The following is an 18,304-nucleotide window of genomic DNA, read 5'->3' as shown; positions in this document are numbered from 1 at the left end:
GTTTCCTAAAAGTCAAGTGCCAGTATTTGGTTGTCATTTACTTAATAACCTTCTGGTTGGTCCCCAGACCCGTTGCTCCCCATTTCAATCTATCGTCCATACAGCTGTCAAGATGATTTTCCTAAAATGCACACGCAACCTTCCCTCACTTCAACGCCCCAAATTTACCCCCTTCCCCCTGCCCCATTAAATTCTAGTGTCTCCTAGTTACCTTTAGGATCAAAAATAAAGTTCTTTGGAATTTAAAGCCCTTTATAACCTCCCACTTTTTACCTTTTTATTATTCTTATACTTTACTACCGTCTCCAAGCACTCTGAGGCAGCTAGGTGGTGCAGTGGATAGAACACTGGACCTAGGAATCAGGAAGACCTGAGTTCAAATGAGATGCTCACTGTGTGACCCTGCGCATATCAGTTAACTTCTGTTTGCCTTAATCCACTGGAGGAGAAAATGACAAGCCACTCTAGCATCTTTGCCAAGAAAACCCCAGGGACAGTATAGCCCTTTGGGTCAGAAAGAGTATGTGTTCATCCTTCATTGCCAAAAAACAACCGTGCCATCAGAGATATAATGACATGACTTGCACTTGACTTTGTTTTGAGTGAGTGAGGAGACATGACTGAATAGCAACCCCCAGGCACTCTGCTATATAGTTACACTGACTGGCTTGCTGTTTGTCACTCTTGACGCTCCATCTCCCAATCCATCTCTCATAACTTTGCAAGGGCTGCCTCCTATGGCTGGAATATCTTCCTTCCTCACTTCTGCCCCCTAGCTTCCCTGGCTTATTTCAAGATTCATCTCAAATCCCACTTTATAGGATGCCTTTCTTTGTCTTCTAGCTGATAGTGCCTTTACTCTGACAATGTCCTTTATATCATATATCTCTTAAATGTACATAGTTATAGGCATGTTATTTCCCTCATGAGAATATGAATTTCTTGAAGACAGGAATCATATTTTTGCCTTTCTTTATATCTCCAGAAATTAGCATAGAGCTTGGCACATAGTAGGCCTTTAATAAATGTTTGTTGACTGAGTTCTTGTCTTACTGCATACATTCATCTGCACAGCAGGTCCAGAAGATATTGAGGGCTGAGGGAAACCATTGAGAATCAGACCCATGAAGTTCTTTGCAGCTGTTTGGAATATGTCATTCAGGGTGACAATTATGAACTAACTGGAATTAAAGGGGGGATTTTCTAATCCTAAGTGAGAGAGAGGTTTGGGACAGAGACTTTGATTCTGTTAGATGAAGAAGTCAGTTTAAAAGACAGGCAAAGAAATGATGAGTGATTGATTTAGAAAAACAGGAAAGGTTTGCATGAAATAATGAAGAGTGAAATGAGCAGAGCCAAGAAAATGTCTGTACTTGTGTTGAAAGAATAATTCTGAATGACTAGGTTATTCTGATTATTGAATATGGTGGTTGAGCAAGTAAATTAACTCTCTGTAGAGAGTTGAGTTTCTATTGAGTAAAAGAATACAGGAAGATTATTGACAGAAGAGATCGAAGATGAAAGTAAGTCTGCTAATTCCCTAAGGAGGTTGAAAATAAATAAATAGGACAGATGAAGAGGATGAGGCTAGGTCTATGTATGATTCATGAAAGTTCTAATGTTGCTAAGTGGATTAAATCTCCACAGTGGATGAAGAAGAATGGGAGGTAATGCCATCTTGGTCAAGTTCATTGCTGTAGTCAGCTAACGATGGAGATCAGGCCATGGGAGGAGAAGTGATACTTGGGCCACAGAAAGGTCTTAATTCAACACTCATCATGGGTTGCTCTGAGCATTCATTTTCCTCTGACAGCCATGTTTGTTGAGTTGGTAGGGAAAATGTTGTCATTCTCAGCGTATTAAAACCCTAAGGAGAAGAGACCAGCTTTTTGTTTGGTGTCTAAATGCTGTCTTACCTAATACCCACCCAAAGCGCACTCTGTTCTTTGGAAGAGAACACTTAATTTCATTTAATGAACTCCTAGACCACAGAGAAGGACACTGAAACCTCAGTAAACCAATCCAAAGGAAATTTGAACAAAATCATCCTGGGTGTGAACGGGCTATTATTCAGTTCTAATCTCACAAGCACTGGGTCAATGCCAGCATTAGATAAAGAAGGTTAGATAAAGAACCCAGGACCTGAGTTCAAGTCTCAATACTGTCATTTCTTAGTTGCGTGACTGTAGGGAATTCTCCACGAGCTTCAGCTACCTCTCCTATTAAAATGGGAATAAGATAACATTCATATAGGTCCTTAAGGTTTGCAAACATCTTATATAATGATAATAATGATAACCAACATTTATATAAAGCTTACTATGGGCCAAGCACTGTGCTAAGTGCTTTACAATTATTATCTCATTTGTTTTTTATGGAAACTCTGAGAGGTAGGTGCTATTATTATCTCCATTTTATAGATGAAGGAACTGAGGCAAACAGAGCTTAAGTGACTTGCCCAATTCTGAGGCTGAATTTGAACTCAGATCTTCCTCAATTCATCCTCTAGGCACTCTGTTGAATGCTGGAGATACAAAGAAATGCAAAGGACAATCTTGCTCCCAAGGAGCTTATTCTCTCATGGGGAAAACGACATGCAAAAGGAAACTGAGAAAAGTAGAGAGGGAGAAAGGAAGATACCTAACAGTTGGTGGGTAGTTGACAGAGAGCAGAGAGGAGGACAACTGGATGGAAAATGAAGAGATAACTGGTACTGGTGCCCTCTTGGTTCTGGGAGGACCCTACCAACCTTCAATCAGAGGGAGGGGCTCTAGGGGTTAGAGGATACTGATGGGATATGGGTTCTAGGGCTGAAGTGATCTTCCAGGATAAAGTGTTTCCTATTTTCTACCATACAAAGTCAGGGTAGCTATACTTCTGGGCTGTCATAATCACTGAATGGAGAGCAATATGAGGCAACAGGTGGCAATGGCCAGTCAGCAGGCCATGCTGGAGAATAAAATTAATGATAATTCACATTTATCACACTCTAATTAATGAACATTTTCCTTACAGCAACTCTGCTTTCTATGCAGATTTTGTTTTTTGTTTTGTTTTTTACCTAAGATCTGTGATTTTCATGGTGTAGGGAGTTGTAGGAAAAGGAAACTCCCTTTACCAATGAAAATCTGAAACTGTATTTGTCATTTATTATCTTAAAGAGTTGCTTAGGAAACTGAGAGGTTATGGGACTTGTCCCTACTGTCATGCAGCCAGTATGCATCAGACAATTGAAATCAGGTCTTTCCTTTAATCACCTATATAGGTCCTGTTCCTATCACACTGGTCCTGGTGAAAGCACATTGCAATGTGCCTGATGATTGGAATTTTTTAGAACTGAACTGTTAGAATATAGGGATGCTTTCTTCCTTCTATTGCCGAAAGGCTGGGAAAATTCTACAGTGTTAGGATTCAAGTCAATAACCAAATTTATTCAATTTAATTCAACAAGTATTTATTCATCACCTTCTACATTTGAGGCCCTAGAGATGCAAAACCAAAATGAAACAGTCCCTATTCTTGAATAACTCAATTCTACTGGGAATTATTAGATACTGACTCAGAATTTATAAAAGAAATAGGAACCACAGTCCTTGTCCTTTTCTCTGTCCTTGGTAGACTTCTAGTCTACTTGGGGTTACAGGATTAATCACACTTGAAGTCAATTTCGCTGATCCATCTTCAGTAGGTATATGATTAAACATCATGGGAACACCATGTTTCCCCATTTTCTCATCTAGAAAATGAGCCCAATAATATCTCCTCCTTATTAAGCCCACAAAGATGTTGAGAGTGTTAGTGAAATTCTACCACTAAAAACTCTGAATTAAAGAAGATAAGTCCAAGATGTTAGTATTTTATATTATATTTGTTAAATAGTTGAATGACCTTGCAGATAGAGAGCTGGATCTGGTGTCAGAAAACCCTGGGTTCAGACTGTACTTTTGGACATTAGTTGTCTAACTCTGGACAGGTCATTTAAAACTCTCAGTCTCTCAGAAAACTCCCTAGGACTTAGCCACTCAATATGAATTTTGATCTTCATTGGTGGAGGAAATTTCCACACTGGAGTTCCTCATGGTGATGAAACCGCAGATCTTTTTTGTATTTCTTTGCATATTCTCATTTTAGCATCATCACTTCCTCTTCTACTTCTATCTTCTAGTCTAAGCCAGCAGGTATTTCCCCATACCTACTGCAAAGTACTGTGATATGGTCTAAGAATAAACAGACAAATCAAAAACTATTCCCTACCCTCAGATAGTTTACCATCTTCTAAGAATGGAGAGAAGGAGGAAGAGAAAATAATAATGTTGCGAGAACACATTGATGATAGGACCAAGGACACAGTGAATCACTGGGAGTATTGAAAACTAAATTCAGGTCTCTAGTTCTAGGTAAAGTGTTCTTTCTCCTACACCAAATCATTCCTAGTTGGTTCATTTGGCAAAGGTCTCATTGAGGAGGTGGCACTTGGGCTAAGTCATGAAGGAAGCCTTTTTACGTGCATGGCAACAGATTGTCTAGGAGGAATTGGGTCATGGTAGTTGGGCTGGAATGTAGAGGAAGTGAAGCTTGGTTTTTAAAAGTAGTTAGGGACCAGATCAACCTTGAGTACCTGCCTAAGAGTCTGCATTTTGTCTTATTGGAGATGGGGATCTGTTGAAAGTTTTGTGAGTCAGGAGTCATGTGATTTGTGTTTCAGTGAAATTATTTTAATAGTTTTTATTTATAATTTTAAATATTTTAATAATAATAATAATGACTATTTTAAAAGATTGCAGAGGGAAAAGGCCTAAAAACAGGGGGAAAAGGTATGGAGGCTGTTATAAAATTCTTAGGTAACAATGACCTGAACCGGAATGATAGCCATGGTAGCAGAAAGGAGAGGAAAGATACAAGAAATGTTACAAAGTCAACAGGACTTAAAAATTAATTGCATACAGAGGGTGAGAGAGTTGGATATATCTAAGGTAATTCTATAGTTTTAAAGACTAGGTGTTTGGGAGGATGATGGTACCTTTAGCAAAAATAAGGAAGTAACAATGCAGGGCAAGATGATGAATTCTGGTCAAGACATGCTACAGAAACCAGTGGGACATCAAGAGTGTGGGGGTCCTATAGGTAGCTGAAAAAGCAGAATTGAAACTCAAGGGAAATATCTGATGTACAGATTGAATAATAAAGGGAACTTGGAGATCTTAATAAAAAAAAAGGCAAATACAACCTTATGGGCTCCACCAAGACTGGATAGAATTGAACTTGTGATGAATATGGAAAAGAAGAGTACCTTTTTCAAAAGAAAGGATATCACAGAAAGAGCTATTGCGTTGCACTCTGCATGAAATATATACAACCCTTCTCAGTCTCCAGCTCTGTCTCAAGCTGGTATGAAAAAGTAACTAGTTGGGAAGATTGGGGCTTTAACCCAGTACAAATGCCAACCTAGGGGAAAGGCATTGGAGTAGGACTGGAGGTGGTGAGAAGGGTTTAAAGGATCCAGGTCAAACAAGCAGTGATCTCCATCACTTTATCCCACCTCTGTGACTAGCTGTTGCCATGCACGTAAAAAGGCTTCCTTCATGACTTAGCCCAAGTGCCACCTCCTCAATGAGACCTTTGCCAAATGAACCAACTAGGAATGATTTGGTGTAGGAGAAAGAACACTTTACCTAGAACTAGAGACCTGAATTTAGTTTTCAATACTCCCAGTGATTCACTGTGTCCTTGGTCCTATCATCAATGTGTTCTCGCAACATTATTATTTTCTCTTCCTCCTTCTCTCCATTCTTAGAAGATGGTAAACTATCTGAGGGTAGGGAATAGCTTCTATGGAGTGATCATCAGTGTATTGCTCTCCCCTTACCCATCTTTCTGTCATCTTCTAAGACAACAAGGGCTAGATTCTCTTGGAGACAAAGTCACCCCATCTAGTTGTCACTGTACCTAAGGTGGAATTGTTCCCTGCACTATCATAGAGAAGCTTTTACCTCTTTCTCCTAACCCCAATAAATCTGTCCCAGCTAGAGTTGAAGTTGGTTACTACTCTGCTTTCCCTTTTGCTTTTTATTGAAATGATTACTGAATTTGGGGGCAAAGGGCCTGGATTCAAATTTGGGCTCTGACATCTCCTTGTGTAACAATGGGACAACTTTTTACATGTCCCATTGTGCTAACTTTTCATGTATGAAAAATGAGGGGATTTGAACTAGAAGGACTTTCAAGGTTTCTTTCAGTTATAATTCCTGAGATAAAAGCCCTGGAAGGTAAATTCTGAAGAGGAGGGCTTAGAGTGCTGTACTGGAGATTGTTTTTTGGAGGTGGGACAATGAAAAGACAGGACGATATGTAGAAATAAAAGGAGGGAGAAATAAAGGTCAACTATTCAAGTCTTTCCACTGGTTGGTCATATACATACATGCCCATGATATTCCAAGTTTTTTTGGGTGGGAGGGGTAGGAGGTTTCCCCACTTCCCTTCCTCTTTCTCCAGCAGAGAAACACTCAGGATTAATTTAAACCATGCTGGAAACCTCTCTTTGCATTTTTCTTAAAGGGACAGGCTAAAGGGATTTCCAAGGTCTTTGCTAAAGTGGAAACCTGCTTTCTTTAAGGCTAATTCCTTATATGGCTGCAAATATTGGACTTTTTTCCTATTTTTTTCTGGCAACACAAGAAACAGCTAAATACATAGACATAGCTTTAAGACCCTAAGGCTTACTTCATTACTTCCATGGATTCCAAACAGGAGAATCTACTGAGCAATCACAGTTAGCAAAAATTTACAAAATCCCTACAAAATTTACAAAGTGCCAAGCATTGTGCTAAGTACTGAGAATACAAAGAAAAGCAAAAAAAAAAAAAAAAAGTGATCTCTGGCCTTAAGAGCTCATGTTCTAATGGAGTGACAACAGGTAAATGACAGTGTTCATATAAGCTATATACAGGGCAGAAAGAAGACAATCTCAGAGGGAAAGCACTAGAACTGGGGTGGGTGGGAGGAAGATTATCAAAAGAGGGATACTGCAGAAGGTGGGATTTGAATCTGAGCTGAGTCTTGAAGGAAGCTAGGAGAGCCTGGGGGCAAGGAGAGAGAGCTTCCAGGTAGGGAGGAAAGTCATTGAAAAGCCATAGAGTTGGGGAATGGAACTTCTTGTGTGACCGAAAAGATGGCAGGCCAATCAATCAGTAAACATTTATTAAGTGTCAACTATATACCAGGCACCGTATAGGGGACTATCATTTGGTGATCTCATCAGTTCCCACAGATTTAATTAGTATCTTAAAAAAAATTAAACATTTTTTTTAAAGTTTTGAGTTCCAAATTCTATCCCTCCCTCTCCTTCCCCCTTCCTGAGATAGTAAGCAATCAGATCTAGGTTATACATGTGCAATTATGTAAAACATTTAGATATTAGTAATTTTGTACAAGAAGACTCAAATAAAAGAAAAAATAAAAGAAAGATTTCAATCAATATCTGTTCTTTCTCTGGAGGTGGATAGTATCCTTCAATCATTAGTCCTTTGGGATTGTCTTGGGATCATTGCATTGCTGAGAATAGCTAAGTTATTAACAGTTCTTCACTGACCAATATTGCTGTTAGCATGTACAATGTTCTCCTGGTTCTGTTCATTTCACTTATGCTTCAGTTCATGTAAGTCTTTCCAGGATTGTCCAAAATCATCCTGCTTGTCATTTCTTGCAGCACAGCAGTACATTCCATGACAATCATATACCACAACTTGTTTAGCCATCCCTCAATTGATGGGCATCCCTTCTATTTCCAATTCTTAGCCACCACAAAAAGTTGCTATAAATATTTTTGTATGAATAGGTCCTTTCCCCTTTTTTGGGAATGTCTTTGGGATATAGATCTAGCAGTGGTATTGCTAGATCAAAGGGTATACACAGTTGTATAGCCCTTTGGGCAGAGTTCCAAATTGCTCTACAGAATTAGTTGGATCAGATTACAACTTCACCAATAGTGCATTAGGGTCCCAGTTTTCCCAAGTCCCCTCCAACATCCAACATTTTTCTTTTCTGTCTTATTAGTCACTCTGATAAGGTACCTCAGAGTTGTTTTAATTTGCATTTTTCTGATTAATAGTGATTTAGAGCATTTTTATATGACTATAGATGGCTTTGATTTCTTCATCTGAAAACTGTTTTTTCATATCCTTTGATCATATCAGTTGGGAAATGACAATTTTTAAAATAAATTTCACTCAGTTCTCTATATATTTGAGAAATGAAGCCATTATTAGAGGTACTTGTTGCAAAATTTTCCCTCAGTTTTCTACTTTCCTTATAATTTTGGTTGAATTGATTTTGTTTGTACAAAAGTGTTTTAATTTTATATAATCAAGATTATCTATTTGGTATTTTGAAGTGCTCTCTATATCTTCTTTGATCCTAAATGCTTTCTCTATCCATAAATCTGAGAGATAAACTATTTCATGCTCTTTTAATTTGCTTATGGTATCACCCTTTGTGATACCAACCATGGACCCATTTTGACTTTATCTTGGTATACAGTGTGAGATGTTGTTCCATACCTAGTTTCTGCTTGTTTTCCAGTTTTCCCAGCAGTTTTTTGTCAAATAATGACTTTTAGTTCCAAAAGTTTGGATACTAGATTACTACAGTCATTTACTACAATGTAATTTGTACCCAATCTATTCCACTGATCCATCACTCTATTTCTTAACCAGTACAGATGGTGTAGATTATTACTGCTTTATAATAAAGTTCAAAGTATATTATCTGGTATAGTTAGACCATCTTTTCACATTTTTTTCATTGATTCCCTTGATATCCTTGAGCTTTTATCCTTCCAGATGAATTTGGCTATCCTAACTGTATAAAATATGTTTTGATAGTTTGATGGATATGGCTCTGAATAAATAGAATAATTTAGGTAGAATTGTCATTTTTATTATATTGACTCAGCCTACTCATGAGCAATTAATATTTTTCCAATTGTTTAGATCTGACTTTATTTTTGTATATCGTTTTTTATAGTTGTGTTCATTTAGTTCCTGGGTTTATCTTAGCAGGTAGGTTCCCAAGCACTTTTTATTGTCTACAGTTATTTTAAAAAGAATTTCTTTCTACCTCTTGCGACTGAACTTTGGTAATATATAGAAATGCTGATGTTTTACATGGGTTTATTTTGCATCCTGCAACTTTGATAAAGTTGTTAATTGTTTCAAGTGGTTTTTTAGTTGATTCTCTAGCATTCTCTAAGTACACCATAATATCACCTGTAAAGAGTAATAGTTTTATTTCCCCATTGCCTATTCTAATTCCTTCAATTTATTTTTCTTCTCATCACTAAAGCTAACATTTATAGTACAATATTGAATAACAATGGGATTGATGGGCACTTTGCTACTCCTCTGATTTTTTGGAGGAAGCTTCTAGTTTATCCATACTACAGATAATGCTTGCTGGTGGTTTTAGATAAATATTACTTACCATTTTAAGGTAAGCTCGATTTATTCCTATGCTCTGTAGTGTTTTTAGTAGGAAGAAGTGCTGTATTTTGTCATAAGTTTTTTTCTGCATCTATTGAAATAACCACGATGTCTGTCGGTTTTGTTACTGATATAGTCAATTATGCTAATAGCTTTCCTAATATTGAACCAGTCCTAAACTCCTGGTATAAATCCCACTTGGTCATAGTGTATGATCCTTGTGATATATTGCTATAATCTATTTGCTAGTATGCTATTTAAAAATTTTACATCAATATTCACTAGGAAAGTTGGTCTATAGTTTTATTTCTCTCTTTTGACTCTTCCTGGTTTAAGTATCAGCATCCTATTTATGTCATAAAAGGAATTTGGCAGCTCTCCTTCTTTGCCTACTTTTCTAAATAGTTTATATAGTATTGGGATTAATTGTTCTTTTAATGTTTGGTAGAATTCGCTTGTGGATCTATCTGGTCCTAGGAACTTTTTCTTAGAAGTTCATTAATGGCTTGTTAAACTTGCTTTTCTAAAATTGTGTTAAGTATTTTATTTCTTTTTATGTGCATCTGGGTAATTTACATGTTTGTATTGTTCATTCATTTCATTTAGATTGTCAAATTTGTTGGCATATAATTGGGCAAAATAGCTTCTAACAATTGTATTAATTTCCTCTTCCTAGTTCCTCTTCCTGTTCACTCCTTTCATTTTTGATACTAGTAATTTGGTTTTATTCTTTCCTTTTCTTAATCAAATTAACCAAAATGTACTATTGAGTCAAGGAGAGGCAGAACAACTCAGACAAAGATGGTTGAGGGCCATGATGTTCAACCCCCTTATTTTGTAATGATGAGGAAACCAAGGCCCAGATATATGAAGTGATATGTCCAAGTTACATAAATAGCAAGTGGAAGGGGTGGGCTTCAAACCCAGATCCTTTGATTCCAATATCAGGGTTTTTTCCACTGTACCACCGTAAAGGGTGAACTTGGATTAAGAAAGACCCATGTTCATATCCTGCCCTTTCCACTTCCTGACATAAATCATCAAATGTCTCTGAGGTTCCAGGAACTAGCTCAGACTTTTCTACAAAGTTATAGACAGTTGAAATCACATAGCCTTGAAGTATTGAATCAGGCCATGATAACTTTTTGCCCTTCATTATTATCTTAACCACTGCATATGAATAAGAAAACTATTGGCCTGTGGAGGGCTTTGAAATTTTTCAGTGTTAAAAAGTGGACCCAACTTTAACAAGTTGGAATCCACTAAAGTAGGCCAAATCCCACTAAGGTAAGTCAGATCCCAAATTCCTAACTGTTTGGGGCTTTAATGTTTCAGGGGTAAGAGGGGATAATAAATCCCTTCACTCTCTGCCTTGTAGCAAATTTATGAAGATAAAATGATGTATGGAATGTGGGAAATAAAGGAACTGTATGGAAATAAGTTGTAAGTAGCTGTTGACTACAGATAAAGGCAATAAGAGCTCATCTACACCCTCACCCAGTTTCAGAAAGACTAACAATTTGTTTATTTTAAGTAATCCCAAAGAGGTGAGATTTAATTCCTCTATTAACTGTAGTGATCATCCTCTAATATTTAGATGGGAGGTATTGCTCAATGAGTACATTCTTGATTTTATTATCACTCATGTGATTGACTTTCAAAGACTTTTTTGGCCCATCTCTCCCTAGTAGCTGGATTTCCAAAGGGCAATATGGCTGTGGAAAGCTTGAAGATAGTCACTTCCTTCCCGGAGGGCACATACTTCTAATGTCATGTGCAAGATGGAGGCACCAAATTGGATACACTGCTTTAAACATATCCTTGTGGAAGAAATTACTTCTTTAGGAAGACTGACCCATTGAATAGCTCAAGGTAAAAATTATTAAATTCCATAAAGGAAAAAAAAAAGTTAAGGCATCAGGGCTAGAGGCCTATACCCCAGTCCTAGTAAATGGGCTTTTGTCTCATCTATTGTGTCTAAGTCCCATATTATTTCACAGTCTCAATCACTCAAACCAATCATTTGCCTGAACAGAGCAACAATTCATATGAGGCAAATAGGGAAGAGAATGATGAAATCAAGTATTTAATATAACTCTACCTTTTCCTGTAATTGCTTATGTAAGGATTTGAGTTATTTTCAGAAGCCAGAAGATGGTATACCATGATGTCTTAGAAAGGAGGCTGCTCTTACTTCCTTGATCTATTTATTCCTTTCTCACTTACTGTTGTGAAGTCAGAATGAGAAAGTCAAGGTCAATGTGTTTCTGAGGGCCATGATGGTCAGTTGCATTTCACCAAAGAGAAAAACACAGCTATTATTTGCATTTTGTTGATAAGTAAAATCACCAGTGAGAAGGACAAATGTGTTTCTTAGAAACGTGGTATGGAGCAACTTTGAATCATTATCCCTTAGGGAATACATATTTCAAAGGCTGCATTGTATGACATTGACCCTTCATGTGAGGACTGGAATTTAATTCTTCACCCTTATCCCTTTACTTAAGAAAAAATGTTGACCTCAGAAAGCATTATTACTCAAAATTTGAGTGCTATATCATTTATTCAAAGGACTGATAGGTTTTATGATTTCTCACAGAAAGCAGTAACTTGAAGTGCTAATTGGACCTGCTGTAGACCTGTCATTCACTTCCTCTGTGTATGTTTAGACCAGAATTTGCAATGGGTTTAATTCTAGGAACCTACGGGAATTGTTGTTGGTTGGTTGAATTAAATACTCCTCATAAAATTAATCCAAAGTCAAGAACTGCTTGTTGGTCTAGTTGTAGGAGGGATTCATAGGCATTAGATTGAACACTGGGAAAAATGACTTCTAAGATCCCTTCCAATTCTGAGATTCTTTTTCTGAGCACATCCCAATCACACCGTATAGGAATTTTTAAGTGAAGCAGGATGCTGGTTTTGTGCTTTTGCATGTCAACACTCTACTATCCTCTGTTGTGGTCACAGTCAAAGTTTTAAGAAGTTATTGGAAACATGAGTTACCAGCACCACAGGCTATTGTGGAAGTCAAAATTTCCCTTTCACAAAGTGAGCTTCTTCATTCTGACAGTTCTCCCATCCTACCCTTTTCCCTCATCTCTTTCACCCTTCTGGCTCAGTACAGTATTGCATGCTGCATCCCAAAAGGTCAGCACCATTTGGGTTATCATTGGGGAAGAGAAGTGAAATCATAAATAATGGGGGAAAAATTATTTGTGCTAAATTGTGGCATGCCCAAATTTGGGATGCCATGAATATTGCTGGATGCTATTCCTTAAGAAAGCCATAACAGAATTGGAAAAAGTCAGGAGAAGTGAATTTAAACTCAGGGGTGTCCTTCAAGGCATAGGAGTTGTTGGCATTGCCTTATGAAGGGAGACACAAAGGATTGGAAACAAAAAGAATCGGGACTCCAACTTAGAAAGATAAAAATTGAGATCTTTGATCAAAACCTCCAAAAAGGATAGAGTGAATACTGACTTGCTATTAAACTCAGGGATACCATAATTAGGTGGAACTCCCTGCAACTGAAAGAGGTAAATTTAAGATAGGTAACATGAAGCATAGGTGGCTCAGTGAATAGAGCACTGGGCCTGGACTCAGAAAGACTCCTCTTCATGAGTTCAAATCTGACCTCAGATACTTACTAGCATTGTGACAATGGGCAAGTTACTTAACCTCATTTGTCTCAGTCCCTCAACTGTGAAGTGAGCTGGAGAAGGAACTGGTAAATGAACTAGGATTTTTGCCAGGAAAATTCCCTAAAATGGGGTCATGAAGAATCAGTCACTATTGAACAGCGGGAAATAGAAGCTCATTGACTTTATTCAATGGAGAGTAAATTTCTAGAATTTGCTTTATCTGTTAGGCTGAAAATATGAAAGATTTTATTAAAAAGTTAGTCTGTATATGATTATAATGATCAAGTTTAGCTTTGAAAGAGGAATTGAGAAATGTATTGCCTTCTTTTCTTTGCAGAGATTTGCTCAGTTGATACATTGGTAATTTCATGGATGTTTTTCTTTTTTTAAAAAAATTCTGTATTACAAAGGAAGAGTTTCTGAATGTGTTTGGAAATAAAGGTGATATAAAAATGAAAGTTATTAATACATTTCTTTTCAATAAGAAGAGGTAGAGAAATTAATAAACAACACAATGGAGTTCTAGGGAAGCTAGGATTTTTGAGGACTTCAATAATTCTTGAATCTGACCTTAGAGAGAATTGGCATAGCCTCCACAAAGTGTTTCTTGGGGCCCAGTCTATCAGGTTATAAGGCAGTTCTGGTGTTCCTATCATCATGCTGACAGAAAACATGTGTTCCCCAGTGGTGATACAATCAGTGAGCTTCTGGAATTTTGGTAACATGCATAACGCATGGCTCTATAAGGATCCTGGCAACAGAAATAATGAAAAGAGCTTTGGATTGGAAGGGAGGAGACAGGTGCTCTTTTCTGTCACTAATTCAATGTATGATCACGGGTTGTCTTTGTCTTCTTTTCTCTCATATATAAAACAAGAAGGTTGAACTAAATAGCTTCTAAATTCCCTTCCAACTTTAACATCCTGGGATTCTAGGTAAACAATCTGGTTTCAGAATATCCTTTTTTTTTTTTTTGGCAAGGCAATGGAGTTAAGGGACTTGCCCAAATTCACATAGCTAGTTAAGCAAGTGTCTGAGCCACATTTGAACTCAGGACCTCCTGACTCCAGGGGTGGTGCGCTATCCACTGTGCCACCTAACTGTCCCAGAATATATTTTTAATGTTCCTCCAGAAGCATTCTTCTCATGGACTTAGAATCATAGGATCAAAGACTGTTAGAATTAGAAGACAGTAACCTTGTAATTACCTTATTTTAAAGATGACGAAAAGAAGCTCACAAAGTCTAGTTGACTAGGTAGTGACAGAGATGTAATGAGGATTCAGCTGTTCCATCTCCTAGATGATTGCTTTTTTAGGTGTACTATTTGTTTCAAAAGGCAGCTAGGTAGTTCAGTGGATAGAGTGTCAGACCTGGAGTCAGGAAGATTTGAGTTCCAATCTGGCCTCAGACACTTACTAGCTGCGTGACCTTGGGCAAATCTCTTAACCCTGTTTGCCTCAGTTTCCTCATCTGTAAAGTGAACTGGAGAAGGAAGTAGCAAACCACTTCAGTATCTTTGCCAAGAAAACCTCAGATAGAGTCATGAAGAGTAAAACATGACTGAAAACAACAACTGAATGACAACAATTTGGTTCAAAGGCATATTCCTCACAAATACAAATAGAGTCAAAGATTTCAGAAATGACAATCTCTCTGTCTCTTTCTGTCTCTCTGTCCATCTCTGTCTCTCTGTCTCTCTGTCTCTGTCTCTGTCTCTCTCTCTCTGTCTGTCTCTCTCTGTCTCTGTCTTGTCTCTGTCTCTGTCTCTTTCTCTTTCTCCTAAGAAATCTTTCCATATTCCCCTTTCTGCTAATGGCTGTCTCCTGGGCTTATCTCCATTTCACCCTGTGAATAACTTGTTTGTGTGTAGTTTTCTTCTCCCCCATTAGCTGTGAGTTCCTTGATAGCAAAAAAAATTTAAAAAATTTTTCCTTTCTTTATATCCCCAGTTCTTAGTACGTAGTAGGCACTTAATAAATGCTTGTTGATTTGACATTGACTTCTTAATCAGCTCCCTCCCAATCAAATCCAACAATTCCTAAACCTACATGAAAAAATAGCCTTTAGTAGCTAATATGCTATATGCATCAAGACTTTTAAAGACCTTTATTTATATGACTAATTTGTGTCTCAGAACTGTAAGCTGTGAAGCAGGTACTATAGCTAGTATTATAATTCCCATTTTTCAGATTAAGAAATTGAGGCTCAAGAGAAATTGAATGAGTTGCCTTGGGTTCTATAGCTAGTACTATCAGAGAGTCAGGATTTGACTCCCAGATTATAGCTCTTCCTTCTATCCTATATTTCCTTTCCTTTTCTTTACCTTCAATATAAAGAACATGATTCTGTCTGTGAGATTCCTACAAAAATGAATAATTGGTGGAAAATGTCCCATTGCTGGACATATTTTTTATTCTACGTAGTAAAATGAATGCCCCTGGTGATACTTTCCTTCACAGACAAGTGCCTGGATGCCTCTTCTGGTGGGAAAGCTCAGTGGCAGGAACTATTCATAAAAATAGATAAATGGAGATAAAAATGAGGCCTCTAGCTCACCAGAGTTTGAATTTAACAAATCTCTATCAAATAGTGGAAGCAGAATTTCTGTCCTGCATGCAGGCACCGTGGTGATTGTGATTTAATTTTTATATCATCCCAAACTTCAAGAGACTCACTTTTCTTTCTGTATCAAAACTAGATAAAAATGAATAAAGAAATGAGCCACAGGAAATGGTCAAAATCTGAATTTCATAACATCAAGATGACTCTATCACCAGAAAGTCACCATGACTCAGCCCTAAAGTCAAAATGGAAGATTTGTTAGAGCACTTCATTTTCCCTGTTCTCAACCTTAATATGTGCCAGACCCTCAAAACACAATATTTGCCATTTATGGGGCAACTCACTCCATGAAGTCTCACTTGCCAGTGATAGACTTTGGAGGAGAAAGATCATTTATCTTGACAATGCTTCTCATTTCCTGGCTATGTAGTATTTGCTGATGACACCGAGGGCCTGATTTGATGTCCTCATGATAATGAGACACAGCCCTCACTTTGTACACTATCAGACTCTCTGAAATCCTGGGCTTACTGCCAAAGGCAGGCTAGTGAGAAGAATCCAGTCCATCTACACTTCAGAAAGGGGAGACTGGTTGTATGTTCTCCGACAGCAGAGGCTGTCAGGGGTGGAAGGATTACATTCAACAGGTCATATAAAAGCCCTGGTATTTCCAAGACCATTCTTCCAGGGATTGCCTTGGTGGGAATCTGTCAGCATCCAGAACAGTGGAAATCAGCCATTCTGTCTAAAAAGAAATCCACAAACCTTTGAAATGATAGAGCTTTTACTGGAGCTTAGATTTCCGGGTATGACACACATTTATTGAATTCTCACTTCAAATATGCAATCCATGATAATAAGGACCTAGAGTTATAATGAGTCTTTCACAGAATTAAAGAGCATCAGAAACAAATGACTTCCTCAGCAGCCATCTAGCCCAGCCTGGTCTTGACCAAGCATCTCCTTTTCTATAATAGTAGAGCTGGAAATGATATCATTTATATAGCGCTTAAAGATTTAAAGAGTGCTTCACAAGTATATATTCATTTGATCCTTACGGCAACCCTGCAAGGGAGGTGCTATTATCACCCCTATTTTACAAATGAGAAACCTGAGGCAGACAGAGGTTGTATGATTTGTCCAGGGTCAGCCAACTAATAAGTATCTTAAACTGAATTTAAACTCAGATCTTCCTGACTTTAGGTCTGGTGCTCTATCCATTGCTCTTCCTGGTGATGTTGCTGACAAGTGGTCATATAGCTTTTGTTTGAAGATCTCCAGTGACAGGCAACTTACTACCCCTGAAGACAGTTTATTCCATTGTAGCAGTCCTGGTGCACCTTTCATATTGAACTGCTATGTCTACTCTGTACGCAGATGAGTTTTTATCAAGGTTCAGAAAATTCTTTGGACATTTGACAGACAAATTTTCAAAAAGGTGAAGGTCAACAAAGACACTGCACTGGAAGGCAGAAGGAAATATAGGTTCTAGTGGGCCACTGATTAGCTAGCGGTGGGACCTGGTTTACATATCACTCACCTGAATCTTTACATATTGCCCCTTGCTGTCAGGCACGCAAACAAATCACTCTCTGAGTCAGAAGTGATCTGATGGAATGAATCTGAGTCTTACCATGGTCAAAGTGATTCCAAACCTCAAGACAGAGAATCAACATCTGAGGCCAAAACACAGCTTCTATATTGGGTGCAATCAGTTAGTGTGACTAGCACCACTTATGGCTCCATACAGACGTATTCATGACTGTGTGGTAGGGTAGAAAGAGCCCTGTACTAGGAATCAGGGACCTGAGTTCAAGTCCTAGGACTGGGCATTCACAAGCTGTGTGACCTTGGACAAGTCCCTTCATCTCTTTGTGTTTCACTTTATTATCTACAAGATGAAAGGGTTAGATGAGATGTTCTATGGCTCTCCTTTCCCTATTTCCCATTTCCTACTCCCCCACAACAGCTCAGACTGTTTGCAACTAACGTTGTGGCAAAGATACATCATTTTACCTCTCATGCACAAATGGTTTATGGTATATTACAGTGATCTGTGTATGTATTTCCTCCACTAATGCAGTGTCAGTCCCACTGAAAGCATCCTCCTATCTGCTTTTGGTACCCAGCACGCATTCATCTTTGTACGTCTCTCTCTCTCTTTCTTTTTTCTTTCTTTCTTTCTTTCTTTCTTTCTTTCTTTCTTTCTTTCTTTCTTTCTTTCTTTCTTTCTTTCTTTCTTTCTTTCTTTCTTTCTTTCTTTCTTCCTTCCTTCCTTCCTTCCTTCCTTCCTTCCTTCCTTCCTTCCTTCCTTCCTTCCTTCCTTCCTTCCTTCCTTCCTTCCTTCCTTTCTTTCTTTCTTTCTTTCTTTCTTTCTTTCTTTCTTTCTTTCTTTCTTTCTTTCTTTCTTTCTTTCTTTCTTTCTTTCTTTCTTTCTTCCTCCCTCCCTTCCTCCTTCTCTGTCTCCCTCCTCTTTCTTTCTCTCCCTCTCTTCTTTTCTAATTTGAAATCATCTCCATCATTTTTTTTTTGTCTTTCTATTTTGCTATCTGGACCCAGATGGTTACTTGGTTTACCTGCTCCTGTCTCTCTGGTCCAGGCAGCAAATAGGAGTGTTTCT

General features: G+C 37.9%; 1 protein-coding gene across 2 annotated transcripts in view; it reads right to left on the bottom strand.

The window, feature by feature from the left end:
- The window catches only part of PRLR (prolactin receptor), a 221,702-nt gene that overhangs the window by 163,746 nt on the left and 39,652 nt on the right, over nucleotides 1-18,304 (bottom strand). The window lies entirely within an intron of this gene.

This window comes from Notamacropus eugenii, chromosome 4 (genome assembly GCF_028372415.1).
Source record: "Notamacropus eugenii isolate mMacEug1 chromosome 4, mMacEug1.pri_v2, whole genome shotgun sequence".
Taxonomy (NCBI): domain Eukaryota; kingdom Metazoa; phylum Chordata; class Mammalia; order Diprotodontia; family Macropodidae; genus Notamacropus; species Notamacropus eugenii.
Note: the sequence above shows the minus strand (reverse complement) of the source record. Positions and strands in the feature narration are given on the sequence as shown.